Consider the following 18,897-nt stretch of genomic DNA (forward strand, 5'->3'; position numbering starts at 1 on the left):
CTTATAGTGGTGTAATTTAAAAGATTTTTAAAAATCAACCCTGAGCATATCATATCATCCCTCTGTCATTATAAATTCTTACTTTTTATCAGGTGCATGGAAGAATTGGCTTGGATTATAAACACCATGGTGTTGAAAAAAACAAGAAAATTCAAGAGAGAAAAAGATCTGTACTCTCAGTATTTACAAAACACCTACTGTGTGTAAAAATGCTCTGTATTGGTGGGTATGTGTTATGAATACCTGTTTTCTACAGGGAAAGGACAACATTCATTAAACTCTTCTTGCTTCTGCTGCTGCTAAGTCACTTCAGTCGTGTCTGACTCTGTGCGATCCCATAGACGGCAGCCTACTAGGCTCCCCTGTCCCTGGGATTCTCCAGGCAAGAACACTAGAGTGGGCTGCCATTTCCTTCTCCAATGCATGAAAGTGAAAGTGAAGTCTCTCAGTCGAGTCTGACTCTTAGTGACCCCATGGACTGCAGCCCACCAGGCTCCTCCATCCATGAGCGTTTCCAGGCAAGAGTACTGGAGTGGGGTGCTATTGCTCTTCTTAGGTGCCAGTAAATATGCAAGGAGTAGTATTTGCATTATTTCATTTCTAAGCTTCATAATAAAGTAATAGAGCATATGCAAGGATATCTTCCACTGCTCAAATTTTCACATGACTATTGGATATCATTTGATTGATTAAATGAGGAATAGACTTGCATCATGTGGACTTTAATTGATCATTGCACAACTATAATAGGGAATTAGCATCTCACCTTAAAAAGCTGGTATCCCAAGAGTAGAGCAACATTCAGCAGCTTTGAGCAGCTGACATGACTTACTTGGCTTTATGTTCTCTTATTAACTGTTTGTAGCTATGAGCTATGCTGCTGTTTGTTTTACAAGTCTAGAAATCTACTGCTTTTGATTAATTTCATGTTTTGATCGTAATTTAGTGGTGATTGTAGGTTTGTTTCTCTTCTGTCTTGATCTCCCAATATAGGATTTTTAGCTTGCAATAACAAAATATACTAGTTTCCAAAGGTTGCCATAAAAAATTACCACAAATTTGGTGGCTTAAAACAACAGAAGTTCATTATCTCACAGATTTGGAGACGGAAATGTCCAAAATCAAGGTTTTGGCAGGACGGGTTCCTCCTGGAGGCTGTGAAGAAAACTCCATGTCTCACCTTTCTCTCAGCTTCTAGGGGCTGTCAGGAATCCTGGGGTGTTTCTTGGCTTGTAGAGGTATCACCCCAATCTGTCCCTGTCTCCACATGGCTTACTCTTCTGTGTGTGGATATCTTTTCCTCTTCTTACAGAAATCTGTGTCATCAGATGTAGGGCTCACCCCATTCATCACGGATGATCACATCTTCAGATCCTTAATTAAATCTGCAAAAATCCTTTTTCCAAATAAGGTCACATCATGGGCATATCTTTCAGGGGAGTGATATTATTCACTCATAACACTGCTTATAGCTATTTTTTTTTAATACAAACTTCAAAGTTGAAAATGTCATAAGAAAAAATAAAATAATTGTTATTAAAAATTAAATATTCTAGCTCCCTATTTTTTCCTACATTGAAACAATTGTAATGAAATTTTTGTTATAGGTGAATAAATAATTCATATAAATGAATAAATAATCCAAACTTTATAAGGCTTTAGCTGTTAATCTCTGAAAACTCCTCAAAAAAACACCTTCCCCATAGCATATGTTATCTGAATTAGATAAATAATAAAATGAACAGTGTGTTATAAGGTACAGACTGTATTATTGTCCCATTTTTCAGATGAAGTAATAACGGCCTCAGTGAAATTCATTACTAGTCCAGACGGCCAGAGATCATGATTCAAACTCACATTGTCTGACTCCAGAGCACATCTGTCCTGGCTTGGCCTGCACGAAGGTGTTCTTAGGGAAACTGGGAGGAAGCAGAATGAAGGTGACCAGGACTCTGCTCACAAAGACCCTCAGGGTTGACCCATCAGAGAAGGGGCATTCAACAGACAAAGTTCTAGGGCCAAGTCAGAGTTCCCTTACCATGAGACTGAAATTCACTGACATGTAAGAGATCTGAAGATATCTAAGGGGAAGTGATGCAAACTGGGGGCTGGTGGGACAAAAAAGGGATTCAATGCAAAAGAGAAAGCCTGGTGAAGCATGGGTTTTCACAGAGGAAGTGGAATTCGGTGAAAATCGAGAATGCAATGAATCTTCAGAGTGGCCAGTGCCCCGAGCCATCCAGCAGCTAGGGTCTTCTCAGGCCAGGCCTGCCTGCAGGACAAACTTGATAACATCTTCTTCATGCAGGCTGAGTGAAGACACATCCCAACCGTGTTTGAGGTACAGGAGGGGTGCCTCACTTCCCCCACAGTACAGCACACAAGAAAGAGAGGAGGGAATCAGACAGGTTACGCTTCAGAAAAAAGTGCAAAAGTTGGGCCCTGAAACACACACCATCAGCGCTCATTGAGAAAGATGTGCTCTCTTTTACTTTTCAAAAATTTCCAAAATTTCTAGGCATAACACATTCTCATTTTACAGCAAAAAAACAACAACAACAACAACAACAAAAAACAACAGTAACCGTTTTAAAGGTGCTCTGTCTTAAAATGAACATTCCTGGATGTCCCTGGTGGTCCAATGGTTGAGTCCACCTACCAGTTCAGGGGACACAGGTTCACTCTCTGGTCCAAGGGAAGATTCCACATATGCCACAGGGCAACTGAGCCCATGTGCCTCAGCTACTGAAGCCTGCATACTATCGAGCCCACAGTCTGCACCGAGAGAAGCACTGCAATGAGAAGCCTGTGCACTGGAGCTAGAGAGCAGCTTCCTCCTGCTACAACTAGAGAAAGACTGCATGCAGCCACAAAGATCCAGTGCAGCCAAAAATGTTAAAAAAAGTTTTTTAATGACCATTCTTTGTAAGTCACATACTCTGATGGAAATTCAAACTGTATCAGCTGAGAAGTAACAGAGGTTAAAGATCAAATGGGCAAAACACACAGAAACATCAAGATAAATAATAATAGTAATAAAGAGTCCATGGCATTTTATAAGGTGACTATATCTGTTATGTTAAGAGGTTTCATTAGGAGAAGGAGGATCTTAAATGGAATGATGAAGGAGAGGAGCAGCTAAATGAATATTTTGAATCAGTATTTATTGGAGAAGACAATGGGGAAATTCCTGTTCCAAGGACACATTTTATGGCAAAGCAGAGAATGGCCTTGACAGAGATTCTTCAGTCTCTGAGGATAAAGGTATGGAGCACCTTGAGGGACTCTGTGCAGTAAATCACCAGGACCAGATGGTATTCATCCATGGGTTCTGAATGAGATAAAGTGGGAAATCATGAGTTCAGTGACAAGGATATATAATAGATGCTTAAAAACAGCCTATATCCCTGAAGATTGAAAAGTCATTAATATGGTATCACATATGTGTGGTGTGTGTAGGGTGTGTGTGAGAGTATGTGTGTGTGTGTGTTCCTTGCATGTTGTGAGGCACTTAGGGGAAGGGGATGAGGGAGATTTTCCTTTTTTTAAGAACCAGGAAAGATTTCTTGATGAAACAAAGGACAGAGGAGATTTAGGTAGTGGAAAGAGCATCAGAAGCTATGAAACCAAATATTATAGGTAGTTAATAACATTAAGCAGTTATTTTCCAGGTACTCTGAGATGGTTAATAGCATTTAAACAGTTATTTTTCAGGTACTCTATGATAATGAATAAACAAGCCCTCTGTCTAACAGGAAGGCGTGCAGTCTGGTAACTTGGTTATTTTTCATGTTCTTGCTATTGGCTTTGGATGGCAATTGACAATGTACCATCTCCCAACACTACCAGAAGACACAATAAACATTTGGTAATTTTTTTTTCTCCCTTAGAAAATCTTAAAGTTGCTGGTCATTTGGCAAAATCTGTGCTAAGCGCTAAGTGCTTAGTTGCTCAGTTGTGTCCAACTCTTTGCAACCCCATGGACTGTAGCCCACTGGGCTCTTCTGTCCATGGGGATTCTCCAGGCAAGAATACTGGAGTGGGTTGCCATGCCTTCCTCCAGGGGATCTTCCCAACCCAGGGATTGAATCCAGGTCTCCTACATTGCAGGCGGATTCTTTACCATCAGAGCCACCAGGAAGCCCTGGCAAAATCTGAGGGCCTGATAATTCCTAAGAATTATCATGTAGTAATAATAACAGAGTGGCTAAAATGTATTGAGTGCTTAGTCTGTGCCAGTATCTTGCCCAGCTCTGTACCTATATCATCTCATTTAATTCTCATAACAGTTAATAAGTAGTAACCCTAGAATCTTAATCTTTGTAGTCCAATTCCAAAGTTCATGTTTATAGATATTACTCTATACTCTCTCTCACTCTGTATGTTTTATTTATAAAAGTGAAGCAAAAGTTTCACAAAGCAACTCTTGCCCTTTTTACATGTGATTCTCTTCTCTTTCATTAAACAGATTATAGTCCCCAGTCCCCAAACTGATTTGTCATAATATATGGTTTGTTCAGAGAAGAGGATTAAAACAATAGTCACATTCTCTTTGACTTTGAGGAATTATAAAACTAAATGAAAGCTCTAGTATTAAAATCTCACACAGTGATAAAGGTAACTCAGACCACTTTTAAATTGTCTTGAATCATTTTAAGATGTTTTTAACAGGGGAGGGCAGGCATGTTTCTTCCACTCTCTCATGTTTTCCACCAACTACATGTTGAATCAAAGCCTCTAGCTGCTTTTATTGGGTAGAGCCCCCAAAGTTAAAAAGTTATTACTTATACTGATCTGAAATCTGACCATCTAATACATCTCCCTACTGATTAAGGTTCCATCCCTTGGAGACACACAAGAATATTCAAAGAATCCTCTTACTCAACATCCTTCCAGTATTTGGAGTGCATTCATGTTCCCTCTTGGATGTTTTCCTCTTCAGAATAAAGAAAGACAGAAAATCCAATCCAAATTGGCCTAAGCAAAAAGGGGCTTCATCTGCTGATATAGTAGAAGTGGCCAAGAATTGTTCTGGCTCCTGCCTGGCTTAAACTGTGGCCTAAGGTATGTCCCAAGAATAGTCTTTCTATCTCTCCCAGCATTGCTCTCCTCCATGTCGGTTCCAGACCACCTGGGAATATGGCTGAAGCAGCCCCAGACTTGACATCTTTTCATAAATTAAGTCCAGGAGGAAAAAAGAAAGTTTCTTCCCCAGAAGTTTCAGCAAAACTTCTCTTCCATTTCACTGGCTCTGACTGGGCAACATGCTCAAAATTCCAGCTATTACTGTAGCCAGTGGCATTAATTGTTTTGATCAGCTAAGCTTAATTCACATGCCTACCTCTGGAGACGTGTAGATGAGAGAATAGAGGGATGGTCTTCAACAGGGAGATTTCAGGGGCTGAGTGTTAAATAGAAGCTGGGTAATAAAAGGGCAATGTGGTGTGCTTAGTCCCTCAGTTATGTCTAGCTGTTTGCAACCCCATGAACTGTAGCCTGCCAGGCTCCTCTGTCCATGGAAGAAGACAGGAGTGAGTTGCCATGCCCTCCTCCAGGTGATCTTCCCAACCCAGGAATCAAACCAGGGTCTCCAGCATTGCAGGCAGACTCTTTACCAGCTGAGTTACCAGGGAAGCCCTCATCTAACAGCAAAATGAAACCTTTCATTTAGTCTTGGCACTTGTCACATGTTGGGGGAAGATGCCTTGGGTCTGGGCCAGAATGCCCCAGTTATGTCCACTCATACTAGAGATGTCCCAGTGGAACAGTAACACCTTCTTATTCCTCAGCTGTCACCTTCTCTGCTTAGTTTTTTCTCTGTCTTTTGGGCAGTATTAGTTACTCCTTTTGGAGAAGGCATTGGCACCCTGCTCCAGTATTCTTGTCTGGAGAATACCATGGACAGAGGAGCCTGGTGGGCTGCAGTCCATGGGGTCGCTAAGAGTCAGACTTGACTGAGCGACTTCACTTTCATGCGTTGGAGAAGGAAATGGCAACCCACTCCAGTGTTCTTGCCTGGAGAATCCCAGGGATGAGGGAGCCTGGTGGGCTGCCATGTATGGGGTTGCACAGAGTCAGACACGACTGAAGCGATTTAGCAGCAGCAGCAGCAGCAGTTACTCCCTTCACAGAGCCCCTGCTGGTACTTCTGCTATATTGCAATTATTTGTATTGCAGGCTTGTGTTTCTCTTGACTGACTTCCCTGAAGATAGGGATTTTTTTAAAGTCTTTGTTGAATTTGTTACAATATTGTTTTATGTTTTGACTTTTTGACTGAAAGACATGTGGGATCCTAGCTTCCCTGATCAGGGTTTGAACCTGGACCCCCTGCATTGGAAGGCACAATCTCAACCACTAGAACACCAGGGAAGTCCTCAAAGACAGGGATTTTTTTTCAATATGTTTCTGTATCCCTCAGAAAAATGCTTGATAAAAGAGACATCTAACTTTATTTCAATGAATTATCCTGAGAACATGGTAGAGGACACCCCACACAACCCTGTGAGCATGAGATCAACCTGCATCTTTCTCAGGCTGTGTGGGTCTCAGGGTCCACACCCATAAAATCACTGAAAAAATGCTTCAGATTCCCTGACACCCTGAGGCTTGGATGGTAACAAAGCAAAGCTAAGCATTAGGTATAGATGATCCAGGGGGCACAGTGGTAAAGAATCTGCCTGCCAATGCAGGAGACGTAAGAGATGTGGTTTCTATCCCTGGGTCAGGAAGGTCCCTTGGGGCAGGAAATGGCAACCCACTCTAGTATTCTTGCCTGAAAAATCCCGCGAACAGAGGAGCCTGGTGACTACAGTACACGGGGTCGCTAAAGAGTCAGACACGATTGAGCGACTGAGCATGCACACAATCCAGGAAGGCAGGGAATTATCAGACAGACGGACTAGGAATTGAGCACAGTGATTACAGATTTAGAGAGCTAAATCCAAAAGGGGATATCAGAAATGTCAGAGGCTGCAGTCAGGGAGAACTCAGTCACTTTCTGAATTGGTAGAACTGAGCTAAAGACTGATTCTCTTCACTCTGCTTCTTTTTAAACTGCCAGGGATGCCAGGAAAGGGAAGAAGGGTAGGGATGAGCTGGGGAAAACTGACCATGACTACGACCAGTGCAAGATTTGACTTCTGACTGTCAGTTGAGCTGGGAAGAAGAGACTCAACAGTAGGTATTTATTAAGCATCCTATGCTAGTTACTAAGGCTACAACAATGAATAACACAAAATACAATCCCCATCACTGGACTTGCATGCTCTTGGCCAAAGCTGCAAGAATTACTTTACCCTGCCTCACATGTAAGACTGAGGAAATAATTACAAAATGTATTAAGCTGCTCAGATGAAAGAAGTTATCCAAATGAAGACACACTTACCTAAGAAAATCACTGTGTTCATTAATCTTTCAAGCACCAGTATTATGCTAGCAGGATGCAGCTGATATCAGTGTTATGGTCCCTTTACCTCAAAGAAAAAGTCAAGCCAGAGAAACAAATATGAAAACAGAAGTTAACCTTAAACCAAGCCCTGGGCCCATATCAGTGTTACCATATGCCTATGGGTCATGGGTCACCCACCTATAGGAATGAAATCTGAGCCCTGCCACCCATCCTAGGCAGTGAGTGAGTGTTCTTGCAGGGAGATGTGATGGCAAAGAATGATGCTGATGCTTTCCTTTCTGCCTCTTAAAGACAATCATTATTCCTGGAATAACAATTTGTAAGCTCAACCTAATTACGGCCAAATTGATTAAAAAATGCATAATCTAAGGATTAACATTCAGGCAAATGCTGCTTAACTCAGCCACCAAGGCTTAGGAAGAAACAGCTGTTTTGTTCAGGAAGTTGTTTGAAATAAAAGACTGATTTTTGCCAGTAAAATCCTGCCTAAGTAAATTATTTAGCCTCATCCCTTTCTTATTTGAGTTCCAAGTTAGGAATTTTCTGGGGTCAAATATTCCAAAGACAGAGCTCCTGAGATTGTGATGAAGCCAGCAGCATTATATACACTACAGACAATCACGAGCTCCACCCATTCCTAACAAGGAAGCTGCCTGGACGCCCTTAGTTTCAGAATGCTATCCAAAAATAAGGATGATAATCAATACCTGACGGGGATTGTTGTGAGGAATAAATGACAATCACAAATGAAGTTCCTAGCACAGTACTTGGGAATTTAAGATTTCAAGTCGCTCTTCACTGGAAACTATCATAACATTGTTTGTTAATTGTTCATAGCCCAATATAAAATTTAAAAGTTTACAAAAGAAAAAGAAAGAAGATTTGAACAAATGTTAGTTCCTTTCTCTCCTTCTCTTTTCTTCTAGGACTTCTTATAGCTGCATGTTTTTTAGCCACTAAACCATTTAAGGTAAATAAAGAATGAAATTGGCTTTCCAGGTGGCTCAGTGGTAAACAATCCATCTGCAAATGCAGGAGCCACAGGTAATGTGGGTTCAGTCTCTGGGTTGGGAAGATCCCTTAGAGAAGGGAATAGCGACCCACTCCAGTATTCTTGCCAGGATAATCCCATAGACAGAGGAGCCTAACAGGCTAGAGTCCACGGAGTCTAAAGAGTTGGACACAACTGAGCAACGGAGCACACACACACACAGACAGCAGAGACAGCTCAAGGTTACCATGTTCAGTTCAGTTCACTCGCTCAGTCGTGTCCAACTCTTTGCCACACACAAAGAATAAAGTATTTATTCTTTTTAGAAAAGGAAATCTTTTTTCATTGATGATGAGAAAGCAAGGTGAAATTTGTTTGGCTTACCCTTGTGAGTTAAAAACTCATTCTTTTACAGAAAGTTGATGAGGGGAAAAGGAAGAAGGTGAGGAAAGCAAAAACATACCTACTGTGTGATAGACACTTAGCATATTACCCACGTTACCTCCTTTAGTTATTACAGCAGCATCTTGGTACATCGATGACATCAACTCTCAGCTCTGTTCCTTACTATCTGCGTGTAGTTGGATAAATTATTTGACATTTCTGTGGCTTCATTTAAACATCTGTAAAATTGAAGAAAATAATTCCTTACATCATAGGGTTGTTAGAATTAAATATGTCAATATATGTAAAACTCTTCAAATACTGCCTGAGAAAAACTAAATATTAAATAAATGTTGACTGTATAGAGCTTCTCCATCTTTGGCTGCAAAGAATATAATCAATCTGATTTCGGTGTTGACCATCTGGTGATGTCCATGTGTAGAGTCTTCTCTTGTGTTGTTGGAAGAGGGTGTTTGCTATGACCAGTGCATTTTCTTGGCAAAACTCTATTAGTCTTTGCCCTGCTTCATTCCGCATTCCCAGGCCAAATTTACCTGTTATTCCAGGTGTTTCTTGACTTCCTACTTTTGCATTCCAGTCCCCTATAATGAAAAGGACATCTTTTTTGGGTGTTAGTTCTAAAAGATCTTGTAGGTCTTCATAAAACCATTCAACTTCAGTTTCTTCAGCGTTACTGGTTGGGGCATAGACTTGGCAAAGCCTTTGACTGTGTGGATCACAATAAACTGTGGAAAATTCTGAAAGAGATGGGAATACCAGACCACCTGACCTGCCTCTTGAGAACTCTGTATTCAGGTCAGGAAGCAACAGTTAGAACTGGACATGGAACAACAGACTGGTTCCAAATAGGAAAAGGAGTCCGTCAAGGCTGGATATTGTCACCCTGCTTACTTAACTTATATGCAGAGGACATCATGAGAAACACTGGACTGGAAGAAACACAAGCTGGAATCAAGATTGCCAGGAGAAATATCAATAACCTCAGATATGCAGATGACATCACCCTTATGGCAGAAAGTGAAGAGGAACTAAAAAGCCTCTTGATGAAAGTGAAAGAGGAGAGTGAAAAAGTTGGCTTCAAGCTCAACATTCAGAAAATGAAGATCATGGCATCTGGTTCCATCACTTCATGGGAAATAGATGGGGAAACAGTGGAAACAGTGTCAGACTTTATTTCTTTGGGCTCCAAAATCACTGCCTGTGGTGACTGCAGCCATGAAATTAAAAGACGCTTACTCCTTGGAAGAAAAGTTATGACCAACCTAGATAGCATATTCAAAAGCAGAGACATTGCTTTGCCAACTAAGGTCCGTCTAGTCAAGGCTATGGTTTTTCCTGTGGTCATATATGGATGTGAGAGTTGGACTGTGAAGAAGGCTGAGCACCGAAGAATTGATGCTTTTGAACTGTGGTGTTGGAGAAGACTCTTGAGAGTCCCTTAGACTGCAAGGAGATCCAACCAGTCCATTCTGAAGGAGATCAGCCCTGGGATTTCTTTGGAAGGAATGATGCTAAAGCTGAAACTCCAGTACTTTGCCACCTCATGCAAAGAGTTGACTCTTTGGAAAAGACTCTGATGCTGGGAGGGATTGGGGGCAGGAGGAGAAGGGGATGACAGAGGATGAGATGGCTAGATGGCATCACGGACTCGATGGACGTGAGTCTGAGTGAACTCCGGGAGATGGTGAGGGACAGGGAGGCCTGCCGTGCTGCAATTCATAGGGTCGCAAAGAGTAGGACACGACTGAGCGACTGAACTGAACTGAAATAAATGTTAGCTGTTATTAACAATCATAGGTAGAATAAGTAACAATAATAATGTTTAAAAGCCCTTAACATCAAGGGTGGATGTTAGCAAATAATAAATGCTACCTGTTATTATTTAGTAATAAAGTAAAATACAATTTATAAAAGTACTCTCTTCATCAAGTTTATTCCATACAGAAGCAGCCTCTATGTCAAGCAGAAGAATATGAACCTCTATTCTGACTTTGTTTTAGAGATAGTGTCTTGTCCCCTTTATACTAAATCCCCTCCTCCAGAGCCTACAGTGAGCTGCATAAATCGGCCATTAGGCAGAATTTCCAATGATAGAAATTCCTCAGTTCCCTCTCCTCCCTTATCCTCATTCAGTGTCATAAAATACCAGATCAATGCCTAACTGCCTCAGAGAAGGAGAGGCAGATGAGGGTGTCTTCTCGCTATTTCTCATGACTATTATTTTCACTGTCCCTTTCCTATTTGCCTAGTTCGTTACACCACTCCTTTCGGTGCACACTAAGATTCAACAGAACTAACACCTTGCAATGCTCCGTCCTCACCTTGGTTTCGCTCTGTACTTGAACTGATCTATCCTAGCCCATCGGAGATACCCAGTACATGTTTACTGACTAAATGAAGGCTTTTACACTGCAGAAGAATCTACATACTCAGGAAGTGGTATACTATTTAGAGTTGGGATCACTGCAAACATTTATCTTTAATCCCTTCTTGTAGCTTCAATTGGAGAGTATGCATCTCTTAAACAATTCTCAGTATGTGACAGCAGAGACAGCTCAGGATTACCATGTTCAGTTCAGTTCAGTCGCTCAGTCGTCTCCCACTCTTTGCACCTCATGGACTGCAGTATGCAAGGCTTCCGTGTTCATCACCAACTCCTAGAGCTTGCTCAAACTCATGTCATCCAAGTGACATCCGGTGATGCCATCCAAGCATCTTATCCTCTGCCATCTGTTCTCCTCCTGCCTTCAATTTTTCCCAGCATCGGGGTCTTTTCCAATGAGTCAGTTCTTCACATCAGGTAGCCAAAGTATTGGACTTTCAGCATCAGTATCAGTCCTTCCAGTGAATATTCAGGACTGATTTCCTTTAGGATTGACTACTTTGATCTCCTTGCTGTCCAAGGGACTCTCAGGAGTCTTCTCCAACACCACAGCTCAAAAGCATCAGTTCTTCAGCACTCAGTTTTCTTTATAGTCCAACTCTCACATCCATACACAACTACTGGAAAAACCATAGCTTTGACTGGACAGACCTTTGTCGGCAAAGTAATGTCTCTGCTCTTTAATATGCCATCTACGTTGGTCATAACTTTTCTTCCAAGGAGCAAGCATCTTTTAATTTCATGGCTGCAGTCACGATCTGCATCTGTGATTTTGGAGCCCAAGAAACTAAAGTCTGTCACTGTTTCCTTTGTTTCCCCACCTATGGGCCATGAAATGAGGGGACTGGATGCCATGATCTTCCTTTTTTGAATGTTGTTTTTTTAACCAGCATTTTTACTCTCCTCCTTCACTTTCATCAAGAGCTCTTTAGTCTTTTTTGCTTTCTGCCATAATGGTGGTGTCATCTGTATATATGAGGCTATTGATATTTCTCCCAGCAATCTTGATTTCAGCTTGTACTTCATCCAGCCCGACATTTAGCATGATGTACTCTGCATATATTTAAATAAGCAGGGTGATAATAAACAGCCTTGACATACTTCTTTCCCAATTTGGAACTAGGTTGTTATTTCATGTCTGGTTCTAACTGTTGCTTCTTGACCTGCATACAGGTTTCTTGGGAGGCAGGTCAGGTGGTCTTCCCATCTCTCAAAGAATTTTCCACAGTTTGTTGTGATCCACACAGTCAAAGGCTTTGGCATAGTCAATAAAGCAGAAGTGGATGTTTTTCTGGTATTCTCTTGCTTTTTCAATGACCCAGCAGATGTTGGCAATTTGATCTCTGGTTCCTCTGACTTTTCTAAATACATTTCCAGATGAATGGTTCACATGCTGTTGAAGCCTAGCTTGGACAATATTGAGCAATACTTTGCTAGTGTGTGAGATGAGTGCAATTGTGCAGTAGTTTGAGCATTCTTTGGCATTGCCTTTCTTTGGGATTGGAATGAAAACTGACCTTTTCCAGTCCTGTGGCCACTGCTGAGTTTTCCACATTTGTGGCATATTGAGTGTAGCACTTTCACAGCATCATCTTTCAGGATTTGAAATAGCTCAACTGCAATTCCATCACCTCGACTAGCTTTGTTTGTAGTGATGCTTTCTAAGGCCCACTTGACTTCACATTCCAGGATGTCTGCTTCTAAGTAAGTGATCACATCATTGTGGTTATCTGGGTCATGAACAACTTTTGTGTACAGTTCTTCTGTGTATTCTTGCCACCTCTTCTTAATATCTTCTGCTTCTGTTAGGTAAATACAATTTCTGTCCTTTATTGTGCCCATCTTTGCATGAAATACTCCCTTGGTATCTCTAATTTTCTCGAAGAGATCTCTAGCCTTTCCCATTCTATTGTTTTCCTCTATTTCTTTGCATTGATCACTGAGGAAGGCTTTCTTACCTCTCCTTGCTGTTCTTTGGGATTCTGCATTCAAATGGGTATATCTTTCCTCTTCTCCTTTGCCTTTTGCTTCTCTTGTTTTCTCAGCTATTTGTAAGGCTTCCTCAGAAAACTATTTTGCCTTTTTGCATTTCTTTTTCTTGGGGATGGTCTTTATCATTGCCCTCTGTACAACGTCATGAACTTCCATCCATAGTTCTTCAGGTACTTTGTCTATCATCTCTAATCCCTTGAATCTGTTTGTCCCTTCCACTGTATATTTGTAAGGGATTAGATTTAGGTCATACCTGAATGGTCTAGTGGTTTTCTCTATTTTCTTAAATTTAACTCTGAATTTTGCAATAAGGAGTTCATGATCTGAGCTACAGTCAGCTACAGGTCTTTTTTTTTGTGGGTCATCTGCTCAGCGGCTCTGTGGTGGGATTAATGGCAACCTCCTCCAAGAGGGCTAAGCCCACAGGCTATGTGACACAGAACTTCTGCATCCAGAGCCCCTGCCCCTGTGACAGGCCACTGCTGACTCGTACCTCTGCAGGAGACAATCAAAAGCAGATCTGACTCAGTCTCTGTGGGATCTCTGGGTCCTTTTGCACCCGGCAAGCATCTCTGATGGGTATGGGGTTTGATTCTAAATGTGATTTCGCCCTTCCTACCTTATTGGCAGCCGAGAGGAGCTACACCATGCCCGAGGTCCAGGGGGCGGCCTAGAGGAGCAATCCAATGTCCAAGGAGCAATGGCAGTGTGGGAGCAGGAGGGCCAAGAGGAGCTACTCCACGTTCAAGGTCAGGAGGGGCGGCCATGAGGAGAGACCCCTCGTCCAAGGTAAGGAGCAGTAGCTGTGCTTTGCTGGAGCAGCTGTGAAGAGATACCCCACATCCAAGGTAAGAGAAACCGAGTAAGACCATAGGTGTTGCAAGAGGTGCATACACACTGAAACCATAAACACAGAAAACTAGTCAATCTGATCACATGGACCACAGCCTTGTCTAACTCAATGAAACTAAGCCATGCCTGCGGGGAAACCCAAGACGGGCCGGTCATGGTGGAGAGGTCTGACAGAATGTGGTCCACTGGAGAAGGGAATGGCAAACCACTTCAGTATTCTTGTCTTGAGAACCTCATGAACAGTATGAAAAGGCAAAATGATAGGATACTGAAAGAGGAACTCCCCAGGTTTATAGGTGCCCAATATGCTACTGGAGATCAGTGGAGAAATAACTCCAGAAAGAATGAAGGGATGGAGCCAAAGCAAAAAAAATACCCAGTTGTAGATGTGACTGGTGCTGTAAGGTCCGATGCTGTAAAGAGCAATATTGCATAGGAACCTGGAATGACAAGTCCATGAATCAAGGCAAATTGGAAGTGGTCAAACAGGAGATGGCAAGAGTGAATATCGACATTCTAGGAATCAGCGAACCAAAATGGACTGGAATGGGTGAATTTAACTCAATGACCATTATATCTACTACTTTGGGCAGGAATCCCTTAGATGAAATGGAGTAGCCATCAGGGTCAACAAAAGAATCTGAAACGCAGTACTTGGATGCAATCTCAAAAACGACAGAATGATCTCTGCTCGTTTCCAAGGCAAAACCATTCAATATCACGGTAATCCAGCCTATGCCCTAATCAGTAACACTGAAGAAGCTGAAGTTGAACGGTTCTATGAAGACCTACAAGACCAGGTAGAACTAACACCCAAAAAAGATGTCCTTTTCATTACAGGGGACTGGAATGCAAAAGTGGGAAGTCAAGAAACACCTGGAGTAATAGGCAAATTTGGCCTTGGAGTATGGAATGAAGCAGGGCAAAGGCTAATGGAGTTTTGCCAAGAGAACACACTGGTCATAGCAAACACCCTCTTCCAATAACATAAAAGAAGACTCTATACATGGACATCACCAGATGGTCAACACCAAAATCAGATTGATTATATTCTTTGCAGCCAAAGATGGAGAAGCTCTATACAGTCAGCAAAAACAAGACCGGGAGCTGACTGTGGCTCAGATCATGAACTCTTTATTGCCAAATTCAGACTTAAATTGAAGAAAGTAGGGAAAGCCACTAGACCATTCAGGTATGACCTAAATCAAATCCCTTATGACTACACAGTGGAAGTGAAATAGATTTAAAAGACTAGATCTGATAGACAGAGTGCCTGATGAACTATGGACAGAGGTTCATGACATTGTACAGGAGACAGGGATCAAGACCATCCCCATGGAAAAGAAATGCAAAAAGGCAAAATGGTTGTCTGAGGAGACCTTATAAATAGCTGTGAAAAGAAGAGAAGCGAAAGCAGAGGAGAAAGGAAAGATATAAGCATCTGAATGCAGAGTTCCAAAGAATAGCAAGGAGAGATAAGAAAGCCTTCCTCAGCAATCAGTGCAAAATAATAGAGGAAAACAACAGAATGGGAAAGACTAGAGATCTCTTCAAGAAAATTAGAGACACCAAGGGAACATTTCATTTAAAGATGGTCTCGATAAAGCACAGAAATGGTATGGACCTAACAGAAGCAGAAGATATTAAGAACAGGTGGCAAGAATACACAGAAGAACTGTACGCAAAAGATCTTCACGACCAAGATAATCACAATGGTGTGATCACTCACCTAGAGCCAGACATCCTGGAATGTGAAGTCAAGTGGGCCTTAGGAAGCATCACTACGAACAAAGATAGTGGAGGTGAGGGAATTCCAGTTGAGCTATTTCAAATCCTGAAAGATGATGCTGTGAAAGTGCTGCACTCAATATGCCAGCAAATGTGGAAAATTCAGCAGTGGCCACAAGACTGGAAAAGGTCAGTTTTCATTCCAATCCCAAAGAAAGGCAATGCTAAAGAATGCTCAAACTACTGCACAATTGCACTCATCTCACATGCTAGTAAAGCAATGCTCAAAATTCTCCAAGCCAGGCTTCAGCAATACTTTAACAGTGTACTTCTAGATGTTCAAATTGGATTTAGAACAGTCAGAGGAACCAGAGATCAACTTGCCAACATCCGCTGGATCATTTAAAAAGCAAGAGAGTTCCAGAAAAACATCTACTTCTGCTTTGTTGACTATGCCAAAGCCTTTGACTGTGTGGATCACAATAAACTGTGGAAAATTCTGAAAGAGATGGGAATATCAGACCACCTGACCTGCCTCTTGAGAAACCTATATGCAGGTCAGGAAGCAACAGTTGGAACTGGACATGGAACAACAGACTGGTTCCAAATAGGAAAAGGAGTCCATCAAAGCTGTATATTGTCACCCTGCTTATTTAACTTATATGCAGAGTACATCATGAGAAACGCTGGGCTGAAGGAAGAACAAGCTGGAATCAAGATTGCCGGAAGAAATATCAATCACCTCAGATATGCAGATGACACCACCCTTATGGCAGAAAGTGAAGAGGAGCTAAAAAAAGCCTCTTGTTGAAAGTGAAAGAGGAGAGAGAAAAAGCTGGCTTAAAATTCAACATTCAGAAAATGAAGAATATGGCATCTGGTCCCATCGCTTCATGGGAGATAGATGGGGAAACAGCAGAAACAGTGTCAGACTTTATTTTTGTGGACTCCAACTGCAGGTGGTGATTGCAGCCATGAAATTAAAAGACGCTTACTCCTTGGAAGGAAAGTTATGACCAACCTAGATAGCATATTCAAAAGCAGAGACATTACTTTGCCATCAAAGGTCCGTCTAGTCAAGGCTATGGTTTTTCCAGTGGTCATGTATGGATGTGAGGGTTGGACTGTGAAGAGAGCTGAGTGCTGAAGAATAGATGCTTTTGAATTGTGGTGTTGGAGAAGACTCTTGAGAGTCCCTTGGACTCAAGGAGATCTAACCAGTCCATTCTAAAGGAGATCAGTCCTGGGTGTTTATTGGAAAGACTGATGCTAAAGCTGAAACTCCAATACTTTGGCCACCTCATGGGAAGAGTTCACTCACTGGAAGGACCCTGATGCTGGGAAGGACAGGGGGCAGGAGGAGAAGACGACGACAAAGGATGAGATGTCTGGATGGCATCACCGACTTGACAGACATGAGTCTGAGTAATCTCCGGGAGTTGGTGATGGACAGGGAGGCCTGGCATGCTGCGAATCATGGGGTCACTTAGAGTCGGACACAACTGAGTGACTGAACTGAACTGAACCTTGCTGGGGTAGGTCTTGCTGAGGCTTCTCCTTTTCCCTTGGACGTGGGGTATCTTTTTTGTGTGGGATTCAACATTCTCCTGTCGATGGTTGTTCTGCAGCGACCTGTAATTTTGGAGTTCTTGCAGGAGAAGATGCGGGCACGTCCTTCTACTCCGCCATCTTAATCACACTTGGGTATACCATGAACAATATGAAAAGGCTGCCATGTAAACAGATACAAAAGCAGCAGATTTCATGGCATTGATAACATGAAAGGAGTAGAATTGTCTGGAATACTTAGAATAACATTGAAAATGGAGGCTTGATTCAACATGGAATTTTACACCCTTTCATAGTAACTCATCCACCAAAGTGCTCACACTCACAGGTGCTATGAGGAACATAAACTATAAGTTAGAGATATTCTTTGCCCTCAAAGGTATTATAATGCAGTTGTGAAAAAAAAAAGTTAGACGAATAGGTTACAGAATATTTCAATTGCTAAACTGGCGGCACAGGGAAAGTACCTCTTAATTCTGAGAAATGAATGATTAGTTTGAGATAGAATTAAACAGTATGTAATAAAAAGTTGGAGTCTTCAAAGTACAAAAATACTGTAAAATTCAGTTTAACCAGGTTAATAACTTCCCCCTATTTATAATTTTATACATATTTCACATAGGTTGTAGAATAATTGAGCTATGCTATACTGTATCCTATATTCTTATGAATACTATTAAAAAATACATATTCACATGAGCTACAAAGCTGTAATTCAACATTTCAACACTTAAGGCTTTAAAAAAAAAATTATAGAATTTTAGAGCTGAAAATGGAGCCAAACTCTTCTATTTCCAGTTCTTTAGATTATTCATCCTGACTGAATTATTTAGCTTTCTTTATTCCTAATGAAGAGCTGCTTGATAAGAACAAAGGAATATAACAAAACAAATAAGTACAATAAAATAAAAGAGCCTCCTGATTTCTGATCTTTACATGTAAGGCACTTAGAAGAGTTCTTGGCAGGTAGTTAGTGCTTAACAGTTACTGCTGTAATTGTTATCACTCTTAACCCTATTACAACCACTATTATGACTACTGCTACTATTTGTCCATTATTCACTAGTGCTTGCCTACCCCCAGGACTGGAAACATAAATAAAAGGCCATGAAACTTACCCTAGACCAGGTATCTTTGAAGTCCAAAGATCCTTGAATATGTAAACTTGGACAGAAAAAGTTTATGCATTTTCAGTGATCTCTAACTGGAAAATAACATTTCCTTCCATAATAAATGTAGACAACAAAGCTTTGTCAGTAGAAATCACAAATATTTTCATATCACTTTATAGTTGTTCCAAAAATATCATGTACGTTCATCAATACCTTTTACCACTATAATTTGTTATTTAATGCACTAATAAAGAAAGAAGCATATTTAACACTATATCAGAAGTTCTGTTTTTCAAAAATATTTTGATAGTGGAATATGTAATATATAATTGACTTTCTTTGTAATCATATGTATTTTGGTTTATTCATTTAAAAACATTATGCTCAGTAATATTCAGTAGGCTTCACCAGACTGCCAAAGGGATCCACGGCACAAAAACAGCTAGGAATCCCTCC

At 41.2% G+C, this 18,897-nt stretch overlaps 1 long non-coding RNA gene across 1 annotated transcript in view; it reads right to left on the reverse strand.

The window, feature by feature from the left end:
• Positions 1-2,467: 2,467 nt before the first annotated feature.
• Positions 2,468-18,897, reverse strand: part of LOC138442273 (uncharacterized) — a 39,561-nt gene continuing 23,131 nt past the window's right edge. Inside the window, exons 3-6 of the long non-coding RNA XR_011257609.1 lie at positions 13,800-14,002; positions 8,903-9,023; positions 7,386-7,473; positions 2,468-3,331 (exon numbers count right to left, since the gene is read on the reverse strand). This is a non-coding gene — a long non-coding RNA (uncharacterized lncRNA). The remainder of the gene's footprint in view (positions 3,332-7,385; positions 7,474-8,902; positions 9,024-13,799; positions 14,003-18,897) is intronic.

This window comes from Ovis canadensis, chromosome 1, assembly GCF_042477335.2.
Source record: "Ovis canadensis isolate MfBH-ARS-UI-01 breed Bighorn chromosome 1, ARS-UI_OviCan_v2, whole genome shotgun sequence".
Classification (NCBI taxonomy): domain Eukaryota; kingdom Metazoa; phylum Chordata; class Mammalia; order Artiodactyla; family Bovidae; genus Ovis; species Ovis canadensis.